The sequence below is a fragment of the Bombina bombina genome, chromosome 3 (assembly GCF_027579735.1).
Source record: "Bombina bombina isolate aBomBom1 chromosome 3, aBomBom1.pri, whole genome shotgun sequence".
Taxonomy (NCBI): domain Eukaryota; kingdom Metazoa; phylum Chordata; class Amphibia; order Anura; family Bombinatoridae; genus Bombina; species Bombina bombina.
This window is the reverse complement of record NC_069501.1, coordinates 1,140,936,452-1,140,959,631: the sequence shown is the minus strand read 5'-3', so window position 1 is coordinate 1,140,959,631 and position 23,180 is coordinate 1,140,936,452. Positions and strand designations below refer to the sequence as shown.

At 42.1% G+C, this 23,180-nt stretch overlaps 1 pseudogene; it reads right to left on the bottom strand.

The window, feature by feature from the left end:
• Positions 1–13,969: 13,969 nt before the first annotated feature.
• On the bottom strand, positions 13,970–18,047 carry LOC128652645 (gap junction beta-2 protein-like; annotated as a pseudogene).
• Between the last annotated feature and the right edge of the window lie 5,133 nt (positions 18,048–23,180).

The following is a 23,180-nucleotide window of genomic DNA, read 5'->3' as shown; positions in this document are numbered from 1 at the left end:
TCTTGTCTCTCACTAAAACGACTTTTTCTAAGTCTTTGCAGGTCACCGAATAAAAAATAATAATTACAATAAAATAACCATTTACCTGTAAATGTAAAACAGAAGCAAATACACTCACATTCATCCGACATAAATTGATCCACATAACATTTAAATCTGCACAGGCAGTATCTCAACCCCTTAGCTGACAGGATCTGACCCGGCCAGAAATACAAACTGTTCAAAAGTTCAGTATTATTCAAGTGTCAAATTCGTTCTTTTGTAGATATTTCCATTGTAACTATCAATTCATGAGCAGTAATATAATCAAATATGTACACACTCTTCTTCACGAAAAACAACATTTAAAGATTGGCAAATGTATTTTCAGGCAAGTTTAGAAATTAACACATTTTTTTTTACATAGATCATAAAATTACACAAAAGAAGAAACATTATAATCTATCACACAACAAACAAATATAAATTCATTGCCCATGACTCCTCATTTCATGGATAATAAAAGTGGCAGTGTTTCAGTAAAATATTATCACTAGAGTTACAAAACATATTTGTTTTTAATATTTACATTTATAATGACCCTAAAACAAATCCGTTTTGTAACATAAATACACACATTGCTTTATAAAATACTATTATTGATTGTCAGTCAAGTAAAGGCTACAATTCTAGCTCAGAACGCAAACGTGTCTATTTGAACACTTTTGTTACAATGCTGTTATTGGTATGATAAGGAAAACGTTAAAAAAATGTTTTTATTCAACATCAATTATGACCGAACTAGTCCTAAAGCCCGTGTACATGGGACACTTTTTGCAGTACAGCGGTTCCACCCCTTGCTCTCTCTCTATCCCCCCCCTCTTTTGCTCTCTCTGCCCCTCTCTTTTGCTCTCTCTTTCTCCCCTCTCTTCTGCTCTTTCTCCCCCCTCTCTCTATTTTGCTCTCTCTCACTCTATTTTGCTCTCTCTCCCCCTCTCTTTTCCTCCCTCTCTTTTGCACTCTCCCCCTCTCTTTTGTGCTCTCCTCCCTCTCTTTTGATCTCTCCCCCTCTTTTTGGCTGTCTATCTCCCCCTCTTTTTTGCTCTCTCTCCCCCTCTCTTTTGCTGTCTCTCTCCCTCTCTTTTGCTCTCTTTATACCCCTCTTTTTCTCTCTCTCTCCCCCTTTCTTTTAATTTTATTATATTTTTTTTAATTGAAATTATAAAATCAATACAAACATATCAACAAGACCACAGATTCCATTGTGAAAATAGAAAGAATAAACAAGAGTATATTCCATAGCAATGGAATGTTATATGAGCAGTTAGGTACAGAAATGCAAAACAAAGTGGAATACAATAACATAATCAACTATCTAAATAGTACCTGCAGAGCAAAAATAAAACAAAATCAAATGCTAAGTACTATTGACATATATTAGTCCTAGCTATAACATAAACATCTAGTATATATAGCAAATAGACATATTGTGTTTATATATGACACTTAACAGAATTATTAATGTACAAAACTCTCGCCTACCAAACTGAATGCCTTCTAAATGATATATAGGGCCGATATTGGACCCCCCCCCCAACCCTTTAAAGATTACAAAGTTACCGAAGGCTTCTTGAAACAATATGAGACCACTCTTGGCTCTCAAATGGTGATTCTCGTTTCATTTAGTGATATATAGGAAACTCTATCATCAAACCAGTAGGTTAGATCTATATGGTCACTCTTGGACCCTTATTAAGAGCAGATGAACAGCAGATCTAAACTATTTAAAGCTATAAACGCCAGTGCAACACCTGGTTACATTAAAATATTAACAGAATTTGTAATATACACAGACGAACCGCGCAAACCACCATTGAATTCAATAGGCAGGCGAACTTTAAAACCTACAAGGACTCTTTCTGGCCACAATAGTGATGGAAAAGTTGTTTCAAGGGTACTAACACCTGGACTGTTGCATGCTGGAGGGGGATCCCTGGCAAAACTCCCATGGAAAATTACATAGTTGATGCAGAGTCTGCTTTTAAGCCATAATGGGTCTAAATCAACTAACATTCCCAAAGTGGCTGTCTCAAAACATCCCGGACAGAAGATAGATTGATAGTGATAGATAGGATAGATAGATATACATAGATTGATAGTTAGATAGAATCGATAGAAGAGAAATAGATAGATTTGTTAGATATATAATTACCCTAATAAATTCTAATAATCAAACATGCGTTCTTGGACCCAACTAGCTTGTGTCAATTAGTACTTTTCTTAGCACTTTAATCCCTGGTCCCCCCCCCCCCTATCGGGGGAGTTCTATATGGCCTGCCAGATTACCCTGAAAAATTATAATAATAAGACATGTGGTCTGCTACCTATTTTAACGAGGTTGTGTTTTAAGTACTACCATTCTTAGCACTTTAATCTCTGTAACTCCCCCTATTTGGTGAGGTCTATACGGCCTGGATGATTACCCATACAAAATATAATAATAAGACATCTGCTCTTGGTCTGCGACCCATGGTAACTATGTTGTGTTAATTAGTAATGTCCTTCGCATTTTAATAGCTATTACTCATACTCACCCTATCGGTGGAGGTCTATATGGCCTGCATGATTACCCTTACAAAATATAACAACCAAACATATGTGCTGGGACCCATGGTAAGTAGGTTGTGTTATGTAGTACTGTTCTTTGCATTTTCATACCTGTTACAACACCAAATGGTGGCAGGTCTATCTGTCCTTCATGATTAGCTGCACCCAAACCCAAAAAAAAGCCGAGTGGTCTTAGACTAACACCCATGGCTAACTCTGTTGTTTCAATTAGTACTATTCTTAGCACTTTCATCCCTGTTACGGGCGGTCTACATGGCCATCATGATTAGCCGAACAAAATACTACAATCCAACCTTTGCTCAGTCTTCATAGGCCCTTCATTGTCTGTATTTTGATAGTACAGTTCTTATTATTTTTATAGCTGATACAACACCGAATGTTGTCAGCTCTATATGGCCTGCATGATTAGCTGCACCCAATACAAAAATAAATCCAACCGGTCTTGGATTAACACCCATGGCTAACTCTGTTGTTTCAAGTAGTACTATTCTTAGCACTTTCATCTCATCATCCCTGTTACTTCCAGGACTCTCGGTGGTGGTGGTCTACATGGCCATCATGATTAGCCAAACCAAATACTACAATCCAACCTTGGCTCAGTCTTCCTAAGGCCCTTCATTGGCTGTATTTTGGTAGTACTGTTCTTATTACTACATTGTGGTCTACATGGCCATCATGATTAGCCTAACCAAATACTACAATCCAACCTTGGCTCAGTCTTCCTAAGGCCCTTCATTGGCTGTATTTTGGTAGTACTGTTCTTATTAGTTTAATAGCTGATACGACACCGAATGTTGTCAGCTCTATATGGCCTGCATGAATAGCCGCACCCAAAGCCAAAAAAAAGCCAAGCGGTTTTGCACTAACACCCATGGCTAACTCTGTTGTTTCAAGTTCTACTATTCTTAGCTCTTTCATCTCATCATCCCTGTTACTTCCAGGACTCTCGGTGGTGGTGGTCTACATGGCCATCATGATTAGCCTAACCAAATGCTACAATCCAACCTTGGCCCAGTCTTCCTAAGGCCCTTCATTGGCTGTATTTTGGTAGTACTGTTCTTATTAGTTTAATAGCTGATACGACACCGAATGTTGTCAGCTCTATATGGCCTGCATGAATAGCCACACCCAAATCCAAAAAAAGCCAAGCAGTTTTGCACTAACACCCATGGCTAACTCTGTTGTTTCAAGTTCTACTATTCTTAGCTCTTTCATCTCATCATCCCTGTTACTTCCAGGACTCTCGGTGGTGGTGGTCTACATGGCCATCATGATTAGCCTAACCAAATACTACAATCCAACCTTGGCCCAGTCTTCCTAAGGCCCTTCATTGGCTGTATTTTGGTAGTACTGTTCTTATTAGTTTAATAGCTGATACGACACCGAATGTTGTCAGCTCTATATGGCCTGCATGAATAGCCGCACCCAAAGCCAAAAAAAAGCCAAGCGGTTTTGCACTAACACCCATGGCTTACTCTGTTGTTTCAAGTTCTACTATTCTTAGCTCTTTCATCTCATCATCCCTGTTACTTCCAGGACTCTCAGTGGTGGTGGTCTACATGGCCATCATGATTAGCCTAACCAAATACTACAATCCAACCTTGGCCCAGTCTTCCTAAGGCCCTTCATTGGCTGTATTTTGGTAGTACTGTTCTTATTAGTTTAATAGCTGATACGACACCGAATGTTGTCAGCTCTATATGGCCTGCATGAATAGCCGCACCCAAAGCCAAAAAAAAGCCAAGCGGTTTTGCACTAACACCCATGGCTAACTCTGTTGTTTCAAGTTCTACTATTCTTAGCTCTTTCATCTCATGGCACAAAAGGATGGCAGGCAGGAGGGAGATGCAATTCAAGGAAACTAGGAGACTGATTACTGACAGTCTAAACAGTGATGATTGACAATTTTTGAAATACTGTTAACAGAAATATGATTGCTGACAACAATTGGCTAGGTAGGCCTGGCTCACAGCAGGCTGCAAGGCAGGAGGAAAGTGCTATTCAATGGCACCAGCAAACTGAGGATTCAAATCACAGCAACTATTACCAAAAATTTTAATTTTTAATTATTAGAATACTGTCACAACAAATATGATTGGTGTAAATATTTTTTAAGTAGGCCTGGCACACAGGCTTGGAAGGCTGTAGAAAAGGCACGAGCAAACTGAGAGTTAAGATCAACACTAAAAAAAATTTTTATTTAAATTAATAACTATACTGTCTGACTGTGACAACAATTATGATTGGTGTAAATAGTTGGCTAGACGGCCTGGCACAAAAGGCTGGCAGTGGCAGGCAGGAGGTAAATGAAATTCAATGGCCCTAGGAGACTGAATATTTGCAGTCCAAAAAATTATGTTTTTTTTTTTTTTATTACTGTTACAAGAATTGTGATTGGTGCCACTAATTGGCTACTTGGGCCTGGCAGACAGGCTGGCAGATATGAGTCGTGGATGGTAGGTAGGGCAGTAATTTAACACAGTATGCTGTGTAAGTGACAAAAACACAGGACTGATAGAAAATTAAGTTACATTACACTAGCAAAATATTTTAAAATTTTAGATTTTAATATTAAAATTATGTTAAGAAATGCAATGCACATATGACTCTATGAGTGGTCGCACTGGCTGGCTGCTACGTAGGGCAGCAATTATAACAACAGTATGCTGTGTAAGTCAGATAGACAGTTAGACACAGGCCTGATAGAAAATACAATTAGATTACACTAGCATAATGATTTAAAGACTTTTTTTTTGGAAATTTTAAGAAAAAGGTTAAGCACATACATATGAGTCGTGGCTGATAGCCTTGGAAGGGCAGCTATTAAAAACAGTAGGCTATGTATGTCGGATACACACACGCCTGATAGAAAATACTATTAGATTACACTAGAAAAATGATTGAAATTATTTTTTTTTGGGGGGGGGAATTAAAAAAAGGTTAAACACATATGAGTCGCAGCTCATAGACTAGGGAGGGCAGCAAGTAAACACAGTAGGCTCTCTATGTCAGCAAAACACACAGGCCGGATAGAAAATTAGATTTGATTACACTAGCAAACAAATTTAAACTTTTTTTTTTTTTATATTAAAATTAGATAGATTAGAAAAATAGATATGAGTGCTGGGTGGCTGCCTGGCACAGACCAATTAACCAAAAGACTGAAAAAAAGAGGTATATTAATGCTGAGTGAGCCTGACAGACACAGGCATGATAGTAAATGTAATTAGATTACACTAGAAAAATATTTTTTTGTGTTTTTTTTTTAAATTAAAAATAATGTTATAAACGGATATTAACACTGCTGGCTGCTGGCTGGCACAGAGCAATGAACCAGAGTATATGCTGTGTGACACTGGCCTGATAGAAAATGAAAAAAAATTACACTAGAAAAATAATTATATTTTTGGGTTAGTTAAATTTAAACTAATGTTGTTAGGGAGATATCAGTGGTGGCAGTAGTCACAGCATATGCTGTGAGCCTTAAACACACAGCTGAAAGCCAGGCAAATGCTAATAAAAAAAAAAAGAAATAAAAAAAAAACGGCACGAAATATAGCCCTAAAAAGGGCTTTTTGGGGTGCTGTGCTTGCAGCAGAGATGAGTGGAGTCCTTCTGGACTGTAAATACACTAGCCTAGCTATGTTTTTACTATTAATGTCAGGAGCGAAAACACAACACGTCCTCTCATTAAAAAAGCAAGGTCGTTATGAGTCTAAAATGGCGGATTCTGAGTAGCTGGGAGTGTCTGTGAGGGAGTGTCTGATGTTGATTGGCTCTAATGTGTCAGGCGGCTGTGACATAAAGGGTCAAAGTTTCCACAATGATGACACATAGGGGCGGATCGAACATCGCCATGTGTTCGCCCACAAACGCGAACGCGAACAAGCTATGTTCGCTGTGAACCGTTCGCGGGCGAACAGTTCGGGACATCACTACTATACATACTAAATTCCATGCCTAGATATATTAGCAAATAATGGGCTTATTGTAAGGGCCTAAAGCAAAGGTAGCCATAGGAACTGTCTAAAGGGGTAGTCTGGTCTTCGCACACACGAGACGAGACATACAGAAGCAGGGGACAGTTTTTCTCTAGCTGTTTCATATAGGGGATCTCAAAGCAATAATTATGGAACAATAATTAAGGCTATTACTGTGCAATATAAGCTCTGTATAGATCCTAAGGATGATTGACTAGTACAGCTTAGCAGTGTTACACAACATATCAGAGAAACCAGCTCTCAATCTGTAGGGCAGAAATTGTAAGTGATTTTTTTTTTTTTAACTTGAAATGCGGAGCATTTTATAGGATATTGAACTTTCAATATATGAGTGATCTGTAAATCAGCAGAGCCGCTATTCTAGTCCTATCCTGTATTCCCTATGTGCAATGTAACTAAAATTTTCACCAGCAGCCATCATTTCTAAAAGTGTCAATAAGCTGAGCGTAGGTGTTATGTGGTATGGGTCATATTCTAACATATACATCAGATCTCCTCTAGAGTATCTAGCTTAATCTAGGCAACTCCATTTGCAGACTCGTAATAGTCATGCTACCTTGGCCGCAAGCAGCATACCACCGTTAGTCTAGGGAGTTTAGAAAAGTTAAATATGTATGAAATAAGATACTAATATCCTATTCTGACTGAAAGGGATTACCTGCAATACTCTGTACATCCTAAATACCTGTGTACAAAATCAACAATATAAACATATTACCTTTGTGATCTGACAAGTACAAGTTTAACTTTTAGCAGTAATTTCCCTAAATGTGCATCTTTGTGTATAAAAAATGTCCACTATTGTTCAAAATTTTAAAATGAAGGATATAATCCTATGAGGAATCAGAGCTAGTAGGTGTAGCTATGTGGTCTAAAAGGGAACAAAGTTTTATCTCTTTCCAGATGTGTCCCCAAAAGAGCTGACCATTTCCTAGAATGTCCTCATCCTATTCTGACTCTATTTTGCAGGTTTCCGCACATAGAATTATGACTCTCGCTCATGTACCCCCTCGGCTGGGGAGTCTCACTATCAGCAAAGGGTCTCATTGTGTCTCCGCATCTATGGCGCCCACTATCTCCCTCTGACTGGATCCATAGCTCCCAGGATGGCTTCCGTTCTGCTCTCAGACCTTTAGCGCTGGATCTAGTATCCCCTGTGAGCGGCATCTGTTCGCTCCTCTCATTGATCCACAGTCACTCATCTACATCTCTCAGCAGCGGTAAGCATGGGGTCACTACCCAGTCAAACTGGGCAACAACAGGTCCGGTGTGTTCAGACCAAATTGCCAGAATGCCTACACCGGGAGCAGCTGGTTGTAAGGCAGGTAGGGAGGCAGAAGTCAGGCTCATGGACAGCTGTATTACATCCTCAGCTGTAGATATACAAGTTGCTTTTATCTCCAATGTTGTCTTAGAGTCACCTCATTCAAAGGTCTGAATCCCATGTATTCAGTTAAGGCTGGATCTGGGATTGTGTAGGAATTTCTCTGCATCTCCATATCATCGGCTCCCTCCATTACTTTTAGTATGCTCTCCTCCAATCTATAGAAATGAGTACATAGTAAAGAATCCAGTATCTCAAACAAAGTTAAATGTTGCTGCTCCATTATATAGCTCTGACGGGATTCACTGTCGAAGAGTCGCACTGTTGTATGCAATATATTAAGGGTTTGATCTGGGTTCAATTTATCTTCTTATCCCTGTAGCAGGGTGGTATATAGGGTATAGTCCAATCTTCAGCACAACCGGCTGGTAATATCTGACAGTATCAGAACTGTGGAGGGGTAAATGAGGTTCCAGGCCGTCAACAGGCCTCCGCTGAGTACCTCATAGATTCTGGTCTGCTGGGCTGGAATCAAACAGCAAAAAATACTTTAAACTGTTCCACAAGCACAACTTGTCGTCATATTGATGAAATTAAGCTTGATGTGTGACTTATAGGAGTAAAAAACAGCGATTTTAAATACTCCTCTATTGAGCCCTAGTCAAAAAGCAGCCATCTCAGTCAGTGGTAAGACATGCCCCCCTCTCCTCCTTTCTTTTACTCTATCCTCCATCTCTTTTGCTCTCTCTATCCCCCCTTTTACGCTTTCCCTCCCCCCTTTCTTTTGCTCTCTCTCTCTCTCTTTTGACTTATCTCTCCCTCTTTTGCTCTCTCTATCCCCCTCTTTTGCTCTCTCTCCCCCTCTGTTTTGCTCTCTTTCCTCCTCTCTTTTGCACTCTCTACCCCCCTCTTTTGCTCTCTCTCTCTCTCTCCCCTTTATTTTGCTCTCTTTACCCCTTGTCTTTTGCTGTCTCTGCCCCCTTCTCTTTTGCTCTTTCTCTCCCCCTCTCTTTTGCTCTCACTACTTCCCCTCTCTTATGCTCTCCCTCTCTCCCCCCTCTCTTTTGCTCTCTCTCCCCTCTCTTTTGCCCTCTCTCTCTTCCCCCTTTCTTTTACACTCTCTCCTCTCTCTTTTGCCCCCCCCTCTCTTTTGCTCTCTATCTCACCACTCCTCTCTCCCCCCTCTCTTTTATGCTCTCTCTCTCCCCTCGTTTGTGCTCTCCCCACTCTCTTTTGCTCTCTCTCCCCTCTCTTTTGTTCTCTCTCTCCCCTTTCTCCCCCCTCTCTTTTGCTGTCTTTCTCCCTCTCTTTTGCTCTCTCTATCTCCCCTCTTTTGCTCTCTCTCTCTCTCTCTCTCTCTCTCCCCTTTCTTATGCTCTCCCTCCCCCCTCTCTTTTGCTGTCTCTCTCCCTCTCTTTTGCTCTCTCTATCTCCCCTCTTTTGCTCTCTCTCTCCTTTCTTTTGCTCTCCCTCCCCCCTCTATTTTGTTGTCTCTCTTCCTCTCTTTTGCTGTCTCTCTCCCTCTCTTGTGCTCTTTCTATCTCCCTTCTTTTGCTCTCTCTCCTCCCCCTCTCTTATGCTCTCTCTCTCTTTCTCTCTCTCCCCTCTCTTTTGCTCTCTCTCTCTCCCCTCTCTTTTGCCCTCTCTCTCTTCCCCCTTTCTTTTACACTCTCTATCCTACCACTCCTCTCTCCCCCTCTCTTTTGCACTCTCTCTCTCCCCCCTCATTTGTGCTCTCCCCACTCTCTTTTGCTCTCTCTCCCCTCTCTTTTGTTCTCTCTCTCCCCTTTCTCCCCCCCCCCCTCTTTTGCTGTCTCTCTCCCTCTCTTTTGCTCTCTCTATCTCCCCTCTTTTGTTCTCTCTCTCTCCCCATTCTTCTGCTCTCCCTCCCCCCTCTCTTTTGCTGTCTCTCTCCCTCTCTTTTGCTCTGTCTATCTCCCCTCTTTTGCTCTCTCTCTCCCCTTTCTTTTGCTCTCCCTCCCCCCTCTATTTTGCTGTCTCTCTTCCTCTCTTTTGCTGTCTCTCTCCCTCTCATGTGCTCTTTCTATCTCCCCTCTTTTGCTCTCTCTCTATCCTCCTTCTCTCTCCTCTTTTGGGCTCTCCCCTCTCTATTGCTCTCTCTCCTGTCTCTTTTGCTCTCCCCCTCTCTTTTGCTGTCTCTCTCCCTCTCTTTTGCTATCTCTCTCCCTCTCTTTTGCTCTCTCTAGCCCCCCTCTTTTGCTCTCTCTACCCCCCTCTTTTGCTTTCCCTCTATCCCCTATCTCTCTCCCCTCTTTTGCACTCTCCCCCCTCTCTTTTGCTCTCTCTCCCCTCTCTTTTGCTCTCCCCCTCTCTTTTGCTGTCTCTCTTCCTCTCTTTTGCTCTCTCTATCTCCCCTATTTTGCTCTCTCTCCCTTTTCTTTTGCTGTCCCTTCCCCTCTCTTTTGCTGTCTCTCTCCCTCTCTTTTGCTCTGTCTATCCCCCCTCTTTTGCTCTCTCTATCCCCCCTCTTTTGCTCTCTCTCTATCCCCCCTCTTTTGCTCTCTCTCTATCCCCCCCTCTATCTACTCTTTTGCTGTCTCTCTCCCCTCTCTTTTGCTCTCTCTCCCCTCTCTTTTTCTCTCTCTCTCCCCTTTCTCCCCCTCTCTTTTGCTGTCTCTCTCCCCCTCTCTTTTGCTCTTTCTCTCCCCCTCTCTTTTGCTCTCTCTCTCTCCCTCTCTTATGCTCTCTCTCTCCCCCTCTCTTTTGCTCTCTCTCCCCTATCTTTTGCTCTCTCTCCCCCCTCTCTCCCCCTCTCTTCCCCACCTCTCTTTTGCGCTCTCTCCCCTCTCTTTTGCTCTCTCTCCCCTCTCTCTTTTGCTCTCTCTCTCTCTCCAATCCTCTCTTTTCCCCCTCTGTCCCCCCCTCTTTTGTGTGCTCTCTCCCCCCCCCCCTCATTTGCACTCTCCCCCCTCTCTTTTGCTCTCTCTCCCCTCTCTTTTACTTTCTCTCTCCCCTTTCTCCCCCTCTCTTCTGCTGTCTCTCCCTCTCTTTTGCTCTCTCTATCTCCCCTCTTTTGCTCTCTTTCTCTCTCCCCTTTCTTTTGCTCTCCCTTTCCCTCTCTTTTACTGTCTCTCTCCCTCTCTTTTGCTCTCTCTATCTCCCCTATTTTGCTCTCTCTTTCTCTCCCCTTTCTTTTGCTCTCCCTCCCCCTCTCTTTTTCTGTCTCTCTCCTTCTCTTTTGCTGTCTCTCTCCCTCTCTTTTGCTCTCTCTATCCCCCTCTTTTGCTCTCTCTATCCCGATCTTTTGCTCTCTCTATCCCCCTCTTTTTCTTTCTCTCTATCCCCCTTCTCTCTCCCCTTTTTTGCACTCTCCCCCTCTCTTTTGCTCTCCCCCTCTCTTTTGCTGTGTTTCCCTCTCTTTTGCTGTCTCCCTCCCTCTCTTTTGCTCAATCTATCACTTCTTTTGCTCTCTCTATCCCCCACCTCTCTCCCCTTTTTTGCACTCTCCCCCCTCTCTTTTGCTCTCTCTCCCCTCTTTTGCTCTCCCCCTCTCTTTTGTTGTCTCTCTCCCACTCTTTTGCTCTCTCTATCTCCCCTACATTGCTCTCTCTCTCCCCCTTTCTTTTGCTCTCCCTCCCCCCTCTCTTTTGCTGTCTCTCTCCCTCTCTTTTGCTCTCTCTATCTCCCCTCTTTTGTTCTCTCTCTCTCCCCATTCTTCTGCTCTCCCTCCCCCCTCTCTTTTGCTGTCTCTCTCCCTCTCTTTTGCTCTGTCTATCTCCCCTCTTTTGCTCTCTCTCTCCCCTTTCTTTTGCTCTCCCTCCCCCCTCTATTTTGCTGTCTCTCTTCCTCTCTTTTGCTGTCTCTCTCCCTCTCATGTGCTCTTTCTATCTCCCCTCTTTTGCTCTCTCTCTATCCTCCTTCTCTCTCCTCTTTTGGGCTCTCCCCTCTCTATTGCTCTCTCTCCTGTCTCTTTTGCTCTCCCCCTCTCTTTTGCTGTCTCTCTCCCTCTCTTTTGCTATCTCTCTCCCTCTCTTTTGCTCTCTCTAGCCCCCCTCTTTTGCTCTCTCTACCCCCCTCTTTTGCTTTCCCTCTATCCCCTATCTCTCTCCCCTCTTTTGCACTCTCCCCCCTCTCTTTTGCTCTCTCTCCCCTCTCTTTTGCTCTCCCCCTCTCTTTTGCTGTCTCTCTTCCTCTCTTTTGCTCTCTCTATCTCCCCTATTTTGCTCTCTCTCCCTTTTCTTTTGCTGTCCCTTCCCCTCTCTTTTGCTGTCTCTCTCCCTCTCTTTTGCTCTGTCTATCCCCCCTCTTTTGCTCTCTCTATCCCCCCTCTTTTGCTCTCTCTCTATCCCCCCTCTTTTGCTCTCTCTCTATCCCCCCTCTATCTACTCTTTTGCTGTCTCTCTCCCCTCTCTTTTGCTCTCTCTCCCCTCTCTTTTTCTCTCTCTCTCCCCTTTCTCCCCCTCTCTTTTGCTGTCTCTCTCCCCCTCTCTTTTGCTCTTTCTCTCCCCCTCTCTTTTGCTCTCTCTCTCTCCCTCTCTTATGCTCTCTCTCTCCCCCTCTCTTTTGCTCTCTCTCCCCTATCTTTTGCTCTCTCTCCCCCCTCTCTCCCCCTCTCTTCCCCACCTCTCTTTTGCGCTCTCTCCCCTCTCTTTTGCTCTCTCTCCCCTCTCTCTTTTGCTCTCTCTCTCTCTCCAATCCTCTCTTTTCCCCCTCTGTCCCCCCCTCTTTTGTGTGCTCTCTCCCCCCCCTCATTTGCACTCTCCCCCCTCTCTTTTGCTCTCTCTCCCCTCTCTTTTACTTTCTCTCTCCCCTTTCTCCCCCTCTCTTCTGCTGTCTCTCCCTCTCTTTTGCTCTCTCTATCTCCCCTCTTTTGCTCTCTTTCTCTCTCCCCTTTCTTTTGCTCTCCCTTTCCCTCTCTTTTACTGTCTCTCTCCCTCTCTTTTGCTCTCTCTATCTCCCCTATTTTGCTCTCTCTTTCTCTCCCCTTTCTTTTGCTCTCCCTCCCCCTCTCTTTTTCTGTCTCTCTCCTTCTCTTTTGCTGTCTCTCTCCCTCTCTTTTGCTCTCTCTATCCCCCTCTTTTGCTCTCTCTATCCCGATCTTTTGCTCTCTCTATCCCCCTCTTTTTCTTTCTCTCTATCCCCCTTCTCTCTCCCCTTTTTTGCACTCTCCCCCTCTCTTTTGCTCTCCCCCTCTCTTTTGCTGTGTTTCCCTCTCTTTTGCTGTCTCCCTCCCTCTCTTTTGCTCAATCTATCACTTCTTTTGCTCTCTCTATCCCCCACCTCTCTCCCCTTTTTTGCACTCTCCCCCCTCTCTTTTGCTCTCTCTCCCCTCTTTTGCTCTCCCCCTCTCTTTTGTTGTCTCTCTCCCACTCTTTTGCTCTCTCTATCTCCCCTACATTGCTCTCTCTCTCCCCCTTTCTTTTGCTCTCCCTCCCCCCTCTCTTTTGCTGACTCTCTCCCTCTCTTTTGCTTTCTCTCTATCCCCCTCTCTCTCCCCTCTTTTGCTCTCTCTCCCCTCTCTTTTGCTCTCTCTCCCCTCTCTTTTGCTCTCTCTCTCTCCCCTTTCTCTCCCCTCTCTTTTGATGTCTCTCTCCCTCTCTTTTTCTCTCTCTATCTCCACTATTTTGCTCTCTCTCTCCCCTTTCTTTTGCTCTCCCTCCCCCCTCTCTTTTGCTGTTTCTCTCCCTCACTTTTGCTCTCTCTATCCCCCCTCTTTTGCTTTCACTATCCCCCCTCTTTTGCTCTCTCTCTATCCCCCCTCTTTTGAGCTCTCTCTATCTCCCGTCAGCACAGTCCCACCCACGCCACACCGACCACGCCCACACCAAGCACCGCCTGCATCCCACCAGGACCCGCCCGCATCACGTCCAGCCACGCCCCGCCATGCACAGTCGGCCCCAGATGCCAGGTCAGTGTGTTTGTCCTTGTGCTGTCTCTACTGCACATGACAGCTTTGGACAAACACATATGGCCTTTTATATTATAGGATTTGTTTCCTATCTGCATGTCCTTATTGCTACATTAAGACATAATAAGCCAGTTAGCGAATTAATAATAATAACTAGCTGTCATAATATCACCAAGACTCATAGTAGAAAAGGTACATAAAGGCAGCTTCAAACAAGATTATGAACATGATGCTGATTGTGTAGATCCACCACAAGGATCCCATGATTGTAATTTTACAGTTCTTCAACTCTTCCAAATTCTTCTCTTCACAGCCACCGTTGCTGCTCTTTGTGAGCTTCTTTTTGTCTTCATGTTTTATATAGGCTACATGCATGGCTACCAGAAGGGCAGGTGTAGCAACTAAGATGGGTTGAAGGCACCAGATGAAAAGTCAGGAGCACCGGTAGGTGAAAAAAGTAGCTTTTATTCTCTCATAAACAGCTACAAAATAAAAATTCCAATGCTTGCTTCATATAGTAAATTCTGTGTGTTCAGAATTTATGGGCTTGACAGCAGCTGGTTGGTAAGTTGGAGAAAGGAAAAAACAGCTGACATGTTTCGGCTTTGCAGCCGTACTCTTAGCTGATAAAAGTTTAAAACCAAGCGCCCTTTTTCTAGGGCGTACCTTTCTCCAATTGGCCAAACAGTACACCTATCAAAAATCATTTTAACTCATGAACGAATTAATGAATAAATGAGTCAATAAACAAAATACAGGCACATATCCTTTAACATTTGCATACACTGTTGCTTGCTGCTAATCTCAAAAAAGTGTACTCTATCGCATGATTTCAGAAAACATAACCCTTGTCCTTTTTAACTCAGTCTAGACTTTGTTTGCTAACAGTGCTTTTGCAATTTCTGCCTCTGACTAATTTTAACTATTTACATAATACCCTTACTGTTTAAATCCTGAAGTGTAATTAACCATTCAGTATTCCTTAGTGGCAAAGAGAGATACATGATACAAACAATAACCTCTACACATTGTTTATTTACCTAAGTGTAAAGGTGTATATTTGAATACATCAAACTTTTTTGTGCATAAGTCAAAACAATGTTGGGAAGTAGAATCACATTTGTGATCCAAGCGTAGACATTATTACAAGCTGTGGGGAAGTTTGTGGTATGGATCTTTACATTCAGAATTTAAGTTTAAAATGAATCACATTATTGCCAGTAGTTGATCAAGTCATAGGAGGAGTTTAATCCAGAAGGTGTTCTGGTCCTCAATTTGAAGATCCAGAACACCTCCTGCCTACCCAAAAGTACCTCTCTATCGCCCCCTCTTGACGGAACTACAATTCTTTCTATAGCCGTCCATCTGAAGCTATCAGTATCTTTGTCGTGTTTTTGCGCGAAATGTTGTACTAGTGGGGTAGTTGATCTACCAATCCTAATTGTTGAAAGGTGTTCCCTAATGCGTGATCTTATCTCTCTCGTTGTAAGACCCACATATTGAATCTTACAAATTGTGCAAGTGATTAAATAGATCGCATACTTTGATCTACATATAATGCAAGTTTTGATTTCAAAGGACTGGCCTGTGGTGGTGGACTGGAAAGTGTCTCCACAAATGACCTTTTCACAGGCCACACAGTCCCTGAAATTGCATCTATGCATTCCCTTCACTGTCAACCAGGCTGAGTCTCCTTCCTGTGTGGTCTTAAGTTTAGTTGGGGCTAACCTATTGCCAATCGTCATATTCCTTTTGTAGGCAAAATGACAGCCTGTTTTAGCAATATCCATCAGATCATCATCAGCAGAAAGCATGTTAAAATGTTTCTTGATGATTCCACAAACTTCACCATATTCCATAGAATAGTCTGTGATGAAGAGTGGGCCTTTGTCAAACTGTTTTTTGATTGGACCAGTAGTTTTGTCCCTGGGTAGTAAAAGATCTTTCCTATCTAATCCATCTGCCATTTTTCTTGCTTTTTTGATTGTTTTGTGCTCATAGCCTCTGTCTTTAAGTCTCCGTGTTAAATCATTACTCTCCCTCACATAATGAACTTGGTTACTACAGTTTCTCTTAACCCTTATGTATTGTCCCTTTGCTACTGCACCAAATACATGTTGGGGATGGCAGCTTTTCGCGTGAAGTAAGGTATTCCCTGTTATTGGCTTCCTGTAGATGGTTGAAGTTACTTTCTCACCTGTGTTACCTATGAGGGTGACATCAAGATAATTGATGTTACAACTGTCACTTTCAAAGGTGAATTCAATCCCCTTGTCATTACTGTTTAAGTAATCAACAAAGGCATCAACCTCTGTTGGGCTACCTCTCCACACGAACAGGAGATCATCAATGAATCTCCTGAAGAAGACAATGTTGTCTTTAAAGGGTTTTCTTCTCCAAATACGTGGCATTCCTCCCACCAACCCATAAATAGGTTGGCGTAGGAGGGGGCAAATTTGGCCCCCATGGCCGTGCCACACATTTGGAGAAAGTGGGTACCATTAAACTCAAAGAAATTATGTGTTAGGAGAAAAAGTGTGACTCTATGCACATAATCACATAATGTGGAGTTATTACCATAGTACTTTCTCATATAGTAGTCAACCGCTTCTAGCCCCATCTCATGGGGGATAGAAGAGTACAGAGATTTCACGTCGACGGTGACCCACCTATAGCCCTCCTGCCAAGTGATATCTGACACCAGGTTCAGGACATGTTTGGTGTCTAAAACATAGCTCGATAGACGTTTAATCATTGGCTGTAGAAGTGCATCAAGCCACTCAGATAGAGGCTCAAAGAGTGACCCAATGCCACTGACAATGGGCCTGCCTCTAACATCCAGGAGTGACTTGTGCACCTTTGGCAGGTGGTTAAAAATGGGCATTCTAGGGTGGCTCACAAATAGATACTCACATGTATCTTTATCTAATAGTCCCAATTCGAGACCATCATCAATTAGATCCCTGAGCTGTCTCTGAAAGTCCTTTGTAGGATCCGAACTTAATATCCTGTATTCCTTAGTGTTAGAGAGTTGCCTGTTTGCCTCCTTGACAAAATCGTCTCTGTCAATGATAACTACAGACCCCCCTTTGTCCGCTGAGCGAATCACCAAATTGGGATTCTCACTCAGTTTTTGTAATGCCTGTCGTTCTGTCACTGTAGAGTACACTTTTTTGAGATTAGCAGCAAGCAACAGTGTATGCAAATGTTAAAGGATATGTGCCTGTATTTTGTTTATTGACTCATTTATTCATTGATTCGTTCATGAGTTAAAATGATTTTTGATAGGTGTACTGTTTGGCCAATTGGAGAAAGGTACGCCCTAGAAAAAGGGCGCTTGGTTTTAAACTTTTATCAGCTAAGAGTACGGCTGCAAAGCCGAAACAAGTCAGCTGTTTTTTCCTTTCTCCAACTTACCAACCAGCTGCTGTCAAGCCCATAAATTCTGAACACACAGAATTTACTATATGAAGCAAGCATTGGAATTTTTATTTTGTAGCTGTTTATGAGAGAATAAAAGCTACTTTTTTCACCTACCGGTGCTCCTGACTTTTCATTTGTGCAGCAATTACAGGATTCCCCACAGTGAGCACGGACGCAGACACCAATTGAGTTGTGTGTCTCCTCCCTTCTTCAATCCGGATTGGTCCTACGTTGAGCAGGGCGGGCACAACCTAGTAACTCCAATTACTGGTGAGCAACTGCACGCGTCTGAGGAGGGTGTGCTTGTCACGCGGAAGCCTGGAGACCCTGGATACCGTCTGATCGAAGGAGGTCTCAGGCAAAAAGGAAGTTGATCCGGATATCAGCCTGACGACGGGGCACCACAGTCACACCCGTGGACTGGACGCGGTAAGACAGACTCCAACTATACTATTTGTTGTTTATTTATGTGCACTGCCCTGAGGACCGGGACTGTTTGATTGTTTGATCGTTGATTCAGGACCGAACAAAACTTACACAAATATTACCGTATGCCTTCTGTGTAGTTTTTCTCTATAACTGTTTTGAAGGCACCAGAGCCTAATGTGAGATATTGGGAAGTGAAGGTCATAGCAGAAATTTTGCACCCATGCTGTAAAGTATTGCAAGTGAAGTCGGATTGCTCATCCCCCCAGATAGTCTCTGCTGCCACTACCAATATCATAAGGCGAAATATGAAGAGGACTGACATCCAGATTTTGCCAATACTTGTGGAATGTCGGTTGACTCCTCCAATGACTTCATAGATAGTTCCCCAATCCATGTTATTTAAACAACTTCTCTGAAAAGCAAAACAGGGATGATTATGTTAGAGTGGTAGTCAAAATTTCCAATGTATTACAGTAAATAAAAGGGACGTCAAACTCCCTATATATATAAGTACAGTTATAAATAAACTATGTATTAAGCAAACAATGTGCAAAATGGAATATGCCTTTCAATGTTTCAAAAACGTTAATGGGATATTTAGTTTTAGTTTTATGTCCCTTTAATATGACAGTTGTGTCCCTTTATTATGGAAAAACAACAACAACCCAGTAATGTATTAACATATGCAGAACTATGTACAATGAATATACAATATAATTTGTGTTATATTCTTATAAACATATGGGAAGGTATAATGACCTTCTCCAAATCCAATCTTGATTTTTACAAATTGCTGAAATATTGTACTATGCAGTATTTATTTAATTCAGATTTTATTTGACCAAATGAAAGTCGAATCTAAGACATTTTCTCCTGCCATAAAAACAAAGGTCACTGCTAAAAAAGGAAACTGTTGTCAAAGTGCATAAAACTTGTCAAAGATTAATGTTTTAAAAATGAGGCTTCTTTTATAGTAACAACAAACTTGCACTTTGCATCTCCATAGGCAGAAAATATCAATATAAGCATTGAACAGAGTGAAACTACTTTTAAACATATGTTGTTTATTCTGAAATGTTTTGAAAAAATATGAACTCCAAAATATTAAAGCTAAGCACAATGCAAAATGTGTCCCCCCAAAATGTTGCTTTAAAAATTGACTTCAGTATAAACAAGCACATCATTATTCTATAGGTTCTGTAAAAACAAAACAATACATTTTCCCTTTATCCCCCTCCAGCTATCCATGTTTGGAAATTAGTTTGTAGGGAAGGGATAGATCAAGATCACATAAACGTTGAGTGTAGCTCTAGGGAAGTATAAGAACCAATAAAACAAGTAGAATGAAGGGCAGCAGATGATGAGCAAAATGTACCTGACAGTGCTGAGAAGGAATTGTAGAGAACAAAACGTGAGCAGAATATTAAAGGGATATGAATCCCAAATTTTTCTTTCTTGATTCAGATAGAGCATGTAATTTGTGGCTATACCAACCAGCAAGCGCTACCCAGGTGCTGAGCCAAAAATGGTATGGATCCTAAGCTTATATTCCTGCTTTGAAATAAAGATACCAAGAGAACTTTGTTTAATTGATAATAGGAGTAAATTAGAAAGTTGTTGAAAATTGCATGCTCTGTCTGAATCATGAAAGAAAAAAATGGGTTTCATATCTCTTTAACTGATGGATTTTTATGAAGATAACAGAGTTAAGGAGGACATATGTAGTATTTATGATTTGTTTGTTCAGTATTTTATAAATTAAGTTGACAAAACTGGGTGTGAAGACTATAGGTAGGGTGACCATATTGCCGCTTTACAAAGGGGCACATGTGAAAAATACATATGTCAGGGTTTTTATAAAAAACATTTCTTTAAACAGCCCTGACAATAGCCCTGACATGTGTATTTTTCATATGTGTTCCTTTTTAAAGCGGCAATATGGTCACCCTAACTATAGGAGATCCAGGGGTCAAATCTAACAATGCAAGACAATGAGCAAAAATAAAAGCTTACTGTATCTTATGTGTCCTCTGTAATTTCTTCTCAGTCTGGGACTAGTGAAATGATAGTAGTAGTAATAATTATAATAATAGTAAGCATACTAATATGACTGATGTCTGCAATTTAGCTCAGTTACAAGTTAAACCAGTAGCACAGTCATAGAAAGGGTTTTTTTCTACATGAATAAATGACTAAACAAGAGACTTTAGATTAATCTTAAATATATGTGTTTCGGCACATTTTGTATAATAATATGTTCCTGTGTATAGGGAGTAAAATACCACTGCACATCCTTGAGTGAGATAAGCAGCAAAAGTGTAATATTTAAACCAACTATATCAGGGGCGTATTATGGCCTAGACCAACAAGGCCAGTGCCTAGGGTAGTAGATTTTGGAGGGCGGCAGATTTGGGAGAGCGGCAAGCACCATTTACCAAAGGCTTGCTTTGCTTGATTACCCCAGGCGCGAAATTGAAAGGAGTGGACTGAAGAGACTGAGACTGCGCATATTCAAGGTAAAAGTCCCCCACTGACACCAATGCTTATTGTTATTGTTATTATGGCTATGCAAAATCATCACGAGAAAGAGCTGGTGTCAGATCAGTCAGTGACCGACGTGTACTCTGTACTCAAACTGTAAGCCGTAGATTGCAGAAGGCTACCGGTCCCGCCTCCAGCAAACGGAAGAAGTGAGAAACTATATAAAGTTAAAATGAAGCGTTTATTCAAGTACAGACTGTACTTGAATAAACGCTTCATTTTAACTTTATATCACCAGTGACCAGGCGCAGGGTCCCATCTTGCTGCAGTCCTTCCCCTCCGCATTCTCTGCTTACTGGACTGGTAGTTTGACACTGTGCCTACTATCGGCACAGCGCGAGAAAAAAAGGGCTGGTCAGTGTATACAGGGAGTGCAGAATTATTAGGCAAATGAGTATTTTGACCACATCATCCTCTTTATGCATGTTGTCTTACTCCAAGCTGTATAGGCTCGAAAGCCTACTACCAATTAAGCATATTAGCTGATGTGCATCTCTGTAATGAGAAGGGGTGTGGTCTAATGACATCAACACCCTATATCAGGTGTGCATAATTATTAGGCAACTTCCTTTCCTTTGGCAAAATGGGTCAAAAGAAGGACTTGACAGGCTCAGAAAAGTCAAAAATAGTGAGATATCTTGCAGAGGGATGCAGCACTCTTAAAATGGCAAAGCTTCTGAAGCGTGATCATTGAACAATCAAGCGTTTCATTCAAAATAGTCAACAGGGTCGCAAGAAGCGTGTGGAAAAACCAAGGCGCAAAATAACTGCCCATGAACTGAGAAAAGTCAAGCGTGCAGCTGCCAAGATGCCACTTGCCACCAGTTTGGCCATATTTCAGAGCTGCAACATCACTGGAGTGCCCAAAAGCACAAGGTGTGCAATACTCAGAGACATGGCCAAGGTAAGAAAGGCTGAAAGACGACCACCACTGAACAAGACACACAAGCTGAAACGTCAAGACTGGGCCAAGAAATATCTCAAGACTGATTTTTCTAAGGTTTTATGGACTGATGAAATGAGAGTGAGTCTTGATGGGCCAGATGGATGGGCCCGTGGCTGGATTGGTAAAGGGCAGAGAGCTCCAGTCCGACTCAGACGCCAGCAAGGTGGAGGTGGAGTACTGGTTTGGGCTGGTATCATCAAAGATGAGCTTGTGGGGCCTTTTCGGGTTGAGGATGGAGTCAAGCTCAACTCCCAGTCCTACTGCCAGTTTCTGGAAGACACCTTCTTCAAGCAGTGGTACAGGAAGAAATCTGCATCCTTCAAGAAAAACATGATTTTCATGCAGGACAATGCACCATCACACGCGTCCAAGTAATCCACAGCGTGGCTGGCAAGAATGGGTATAAAAGAAGAAAATCTAATGACATGGCCTCCTTGTTCACCTGATCTGAACCCCATTGAGAACCTGTGGTCCATCATCAAATGTGAGATTTACAAGGAGGGAAAACAGTACACCTCTCTGAACAGTGTCTGGGAGGCTGTGGTTGCTGCTGCACGCAATGTTGATGGTGAACAGATCAAAACACTGCCAGAATCCATGGAAGGCAGGCTTTTGAGTGTCCTTGCAAAGAAAGGTGGCTATATTGGTCACTGATTTGTTTTTGTTTTGTTTTTGAATGTCAGAAATGTATATTTGTGAATGTTGAGATGTTATATTGGTTTCACTGGTAAAAATAAATAATTGAAATAGGTATATATTTGTTTTTTGTTAAGTTGCCTAATAATTATGCACAGTAATAGTCACCTGCACACACAGATATCCCCCTAAAATAGCTATAACTAAAAACAAACTAAAAACTACTTCCAAAACTATTCAGCTTTGATATTAATGAGTTTTTTGGGTTCATTGAGAACATGGTTGTTGTTCAATAATAAAATTAATCCTCAAAAATACAACTTGCCTAATAATTCTGCACTCCCTGTATACTCTCTCTGCAATCAAACTGTAAGCCGCAGCATGGTCAGCACCATAAGAAAAAAATGAGTGGCTCCCAGTCCCGCCTCCAGCAAAGGGAAGAAGAAACTATATAAAGTTAAAAGGAAGCGTTTATTCAAGTATAGACTGTACTTGAATAAACACTTCCTTTTAACTTTATATAGTTTGATGATTCTTCTTCGCTTTGCTGGAGGCGGGACCGGGAGCCACTCATTTTTTTCTTATGGTGCTGACCGTGCTGCAGCTTTTTCTCGTGCTGTGCCAATAGGCACACTGTCACACTACCAGTCCAGTAAGCAGAGAATGCTGAGGGGTCCGGGAAGGACTGCAGCAAGATGGGACCCTGCGTCTGATGATTGATAGATCCACATCCACTAGCTGCAGCCTGCTGCTGATCTCCTGAGTGGAAAAGTCTTCTCTTATACAAGGAGCCGAATGTCTTCCATCCAGCCAGGCAAGCTACTAACTCTCTACTGATAAGCCTGTGGCCCATGAGGCATATTTAAATACATAGCGCTGCCTGCCCCTTACAGTACCTAAACATCTGTGGTTTGTCTGTAAACCGAACAATTAATTTATTCATTGCTGTAAATCATTCAGTACATATGGATTTTCAGACTCAAAAGGGATTTGTGCACTAAAAAGAGGCTTGAAGCATACTATATAAATATATAAATAAGTATCCTGCAAGCCTCTTTTTAGTGCACAAATCACTTTTAAGGCAGAGAGTCCATATGTACTGATTTACAGCAAGAAATTGACTGTGCAGTATACAAACAAACCACAGATATATTATATAGCCTTCCTCCATTTAAAAAAAAAAGGGACAGACAGTGCATTTAACTAATGCTGCAGACACTTTTTTTTTATTTTTTGTTGTATCTCCTTATTAGTAATTCAAAATATGCTGTGTCCCTGCACTGGTTATTTTATTTATCTCTCCTTCCCTTCTCTACCTGGCTCCCTCCTCTCTCTCCCTCCCTTCCTTCCCCTCCCTCCCTCCTTCCTTCCCCTCTCTCCTTCCTTCCCCTCCCTCCTTCCTTC